Source organism: Martes martes (genome assembly GCF_963455335.1).
Source record: "Martes martes genome assembly, chromosome: 7".
Classification (NCBI taxonomy): Eukaryota; Metazoa; Chordata; class Mammalia; order Carnivora; family Mustelidae; genus Martes; species Martes martes.
The window spans coordinates 88,999,829-89,004,588 of NC_137894.1; the positions used below are offsets into that span (position 1 = coordinate 88,999,829).

Here is a 4,760-nt window from a genome sequence, read left to right on the forward strand (position 1 = left end):
GTTCTATAAATCACCATTAGTAATGGTATTTCAGTAGTTTGCTTAAGATGCCGTGATTGAAACTATTTTCATATAACTCTTCATTTTTATTTATATGTCAAAATATTACAAAATAGATTCTTTTAAATTTTTTTTTGTAATTTTGATTAAAAATTTTGTAGGGGAATCTTAAGAAGGAGACTATATTACATATTCAACTTCAAGAATTTGAAATTTGCATTCAACACTCAATTTTCATCCAGAGTTTTCTAATCTGTGACCTTGGGCCATTAAATGAATGTGCATTTTCTTTTTCTTTCCTGTCTCCCATTATTGCCTAACTTAATAACCACTAGAAATTCTCAGAAGGTAGTTTTTAAAATGTCAATTATTAATTGCATATGCCCTTTTGGGTTTTACCACTATCCCAAAAAGCTTTAGAATTTTTCCATGCAGAATAGTGTTCCCAAGCCCAAGACAGCTTTTCAAATAACTTGTAAGAGAATGAATTTTTTTTAAATTTATTCTTTTTTTTTTTTTTTTTTAGAGTGAGAGAGGAAGAGAGAGAGAGAGATCATGAGGGGGAGGGGCAGACGGAGAGGGAGAGAGAATCTCAAACAGACTCTGCACTGAGTGCGGAGCCTGACACAGGACTCCCATCGCATGACCCCGAGATTACAACCTGAGCTGAAACCAAGAGTTAGATGCTTAACGGATTCCACCACCTAGGTGCCCTGAGAATGATTTTTTTTCATATAACTAGAATTATTTACTACAATTAGTGTCTCTTTAGTTTGAGATTTTTTTTTTTAAATGATTGGTATCTTTATACCAGATATCAGGCAGAACTGATATGGAAATCTGATTTCCTGAAGAATAACCAAGCCAAGGACACTGTGTACTTATCTTCATTGAGTAACACTGACTTTATCTGTTTACTTTAACTCTGGCTTCTATTCTTCTAAACATTCAATGTATACATAAATATATATGTACATATGCATGTATATGTTGGTAATTGCTTATTTTTTTTTCAAGCACTTATGCCCTGTAGAAGAGAAGAAGAAAGTGGAAAATCAAGATGAATAATCTTGGCAGATATGTAGTAGAAATATGTAATTTTGTTTACTGAGACAAATGACTACTTTGTAAGTAGTGTTGTGAGAAATGGTTAGCTAACTAACAAAAAACAAGGCAAACAAAACAACAAAAAATCATATTCTAAGAGGAATAGATAAAACATTTATATGTATACGAACTCTTAATAATATAAGAAGAAAACCTGAGAAAATATATAATCTTACAATGGAACAGAGCTTCATAGCCATAATTCTTAATCTGGAAACCATAGAAGGAAAAACATTACATTATAAAAATCAGTTACATTAGAATAAAATCTGTATTGCAAAGATACAAAAATCAAATACAAAGACAGGGAAAACTATTTGCAATTTATAGCATAGAAGTGTGCTAATATTGCTAAGATGTTCTAGAAATCAAGAATAAGATAAAAATTAAACAAAAAGGGTAGACTTAATAAAATAAGATGATATAATGGTTCCTACAGTTAGGGAATGAAGTCCTAATCCTAACCCTAATGTCCATCAGAATCCTAATAGAAATTCAAATTAAAGCAACACTGATAGAATTTAATCTCTTGAATTGATTAGTATTTGTAAGATTCTTAAACCCTCACTACTGGTATAGTTGTTAGTAACAAAATAGTATGTGTTGCTTGTGAGGGTGTAAACAGTACATCTCACATGTTGGACAGTTTTAGAAGATCTATAAATATTAAAAAACTCTATGCACCTTGTTAACCCAGGCATTTCTTCTTCCATAAGTTTATTACTAGTTGTATAGTTACATATTCATGAAATAAAATTTATATGAAACTTTATACTGTTGCGTGCCTGGCTGACTCATTTGGTAGAGTATGCAACTCTTGATGGAGTCATGAATTCGAGCCCCACTTTGGGGGTAGAGTTTATTTAAAACACATGTGCGTGTGCACACACACACACACACAAGTGTCAAAAAAATTACACTGTAGTATTATTATAGTAGCAGAAACAGCTTAAGCTTTCATAGTGTTTGATGGTTAAATGAATTAAGGTATGCCCATATGATGGAAAGCTCTCAAACTCTAATAATTAAAAAAAAAAATGAATAAGGAAATTTTCTATACAGGCAACCAAGCTATACTGGCAGAGAATCAAGGCATTGTGGGAGCTCTTTCCTTTCTCTGTCCTGGCTATTTTGGTGGTCGCTCTTGGTTGGGGCCATCCCATATCTAAAGCAGGAAGATGGTGGCTGCAAAGAAGATGAAAAAGTCACTGGAGTCAATCAGCTCTAGGCTCCAATTCAGTATGAAAAGTGGAAAGTACATGGTGGGGTACAAGCAGACTATGACCAGAAATAGTAAAGGGAAACTGGTCATCCTCACCAACAACTGCCCAGCCTCATGGAAATCTGAAATGGAATACTGTTGGCCCAAACTAGTGTCACTACAGTGGCAATAATATTGAATTGGGAACAGCATGTGGGAAATTCTACAGAGTATGCACACTGACTATCATTGATCCAGGTGTTAATGATATCATTAGAAGCCATGCCAGAACAGACTGGTGAAAAGTAAATCATGAAAAATTTTTCTTTAAGAAAACTAGCCAGAGCTTGTTTAACAGAAAAGAAGAAGAAGAAGAAGAAGAAGAAGAAGAAGAAGAAGAAGAAGAAGAAGCAGCAGCAGAAGAAGAGGAGGAGGAGGAGGAAGTTGTTGCTGTATGGTATGTGAAGTAAATAGCATAAAGCAAAAATACAGTCCAATAAAAATATGTATTTCTGTATTCATATATATATGAAACTCTTGGAGAATGTGTATTATTGAAGGTGTCATGTGGGAACTGGATGTATGAACACAGGGATTAGAAGGAAACTTTTTCCTATATTATTTTGCATATGTTTTTGATTTATGAATAGCAAAATCGCATTACCTATTCAAAAAAATATATAGATTGAATAAAAAATGTTAATTAGGGAAAGTATCCCTTTGAGAAACTCAAAATAAATTATATTTCTATAATTTATGTTTCAAGCCATCTGTAACAATATTAATTTCATTCATTATTTTGGCACAGTGGATCTTTGGGCCTCTGCAGTTCATTGTTTTAAATTTCATCTTTGGTTATGTTTTGTTAAGTTATAAAGTCCTAATTCCTCACTGGAATAGTCCTGAAATTTGAGTCATTTTTACTTCAGCCAATAGCAAAATAAAGACCCAGAAAGATTACATTTGCATAATGTCAGAAAGTATGGTAGTGGGAGAAATGGACTAAATTTTCTATTTTCTAACTTCCAGCCAGTATTCCTTCAATGATGATGAATTCTATTACATTGTGCTATCATTTCTTATATGTTCTATTTTAGCTTTAAAAGCTTCTATTTTATTATTTTGTAAAAACCTTGAACTGCCTCTGCAAGGACAAAATGTTAGCTAAATGGAACATGAGAATTTGGAACTAAAAATACTAATATCTATTTTTCTTTTAATTTATTACTAGTCTGTAAAGGTCATCCTTTGCTACAAAGGGAATTCATTTTCTAATATGGCAATACTTTGAAAATATGTCTAGAATATTTGACAAAGTTATTTAAAGATATTTCTATTATCAAGAAAATTTATAATTTAAAAAGAAATCAAATTATTAATACGATAATAGCATATGATGAGAATTTGGACTATCTTTCCTGAAGTCTAAAAATTATCTTAATGGGAAACTAATAATTATTTTATCCTAAAAATGAAGGGCAACTAATAGCATTTTCCTCTTTAAAGTATTTTCCCCCCACTTCTAACATTTTGCTTCCTTCTCTTAAATCTTAGATACCAGATGCTTTAACTCATCTGTATTTGTTCTTCCTCGCCTCACTTAAGACAATTAATCCTGTTTCTTTGACTCCAGTACCTCTTTCAACAAGCCACCTCTCTTCAAACAAGATTGTTAAATAAATCTTTCTAAAGCATCACCTTGTCTCAGATCATTTCCAAGCCAAAGAAGCTTCAATATCTCACAATATGTTCAGGAGGGATAAAATACCTGAGTCAAATCTTGATTCAAAATCTATTTATTCAGCATCTGGCCATGTTGCAAGGTCTACAGGGACGTATTTCCTGTATTCCTAATACTAGTCTTTCTGAAAGCCAGAGGCTTAATTCATTTTCAAGTTCTAGCTTTAGTAGGTAAGCCAGGGCAAAATACTCTTTCTCTAGATGCTACAGTTTCCTTATTTGTGAAATTGGGATGAAAAAGTATACTTATCATTACTAGATACTGTTAGGATTAAATGAGGTTGACACATGTAACATGCTTTAGAAATGTGTTTGGCATATAGCAATCACTCTTCACTTTTTAGCTCTTTTTATTCCCTTCCTCCTAGAAGAGTCAAGGTTGTATTTGACTTCTCTCTTAGGTACGTCTGTGTATCCCGTGTAAGATTCTATTCCTCCTCATCTCAAGTTACTCAAATTCTATCCTTCCTTCAGATCACAGTTTAAATGACTTCTTTCTGATACAGATACCTCCGTGCACTTCAACCAGACACCGAATAACACCAGACTGCAAATTTCACTTAGCTCTTAATTAGATACTTCTCAGGAATAAAGATCATGTTTTAATTATTTGATTCCATCTAATGTTTGTATGCTCAGACTTCTTTTACAGAGGCAGAATCAATCAAGTAACAAATTTCTTACATGTTATGTATATATCTTATGGACTCAA

The 4,760-nt window shown here is 32.6% G+C and overlaps 1 pseudogene across 1 annotated transcript; it reads left to right on the forward strand.

The window, feature by feature from the left end:
* The first annotated feature begins 2,285 nt into the window (after positions 1 to 2,285).
* On the forward strand, positions 2,286 to 2,617 carry LOC308345992 (large ribosomal subunit protein eL30-like; annotated as a pseudogene). The gene has a single exon. The product of its transcript is annotated as a large ribosomal subunit protein eL30-like (transcript).
* The last annotated feature ends 2,143 nt before the right edge of the window (positions 2,618 to 4,760 follow it).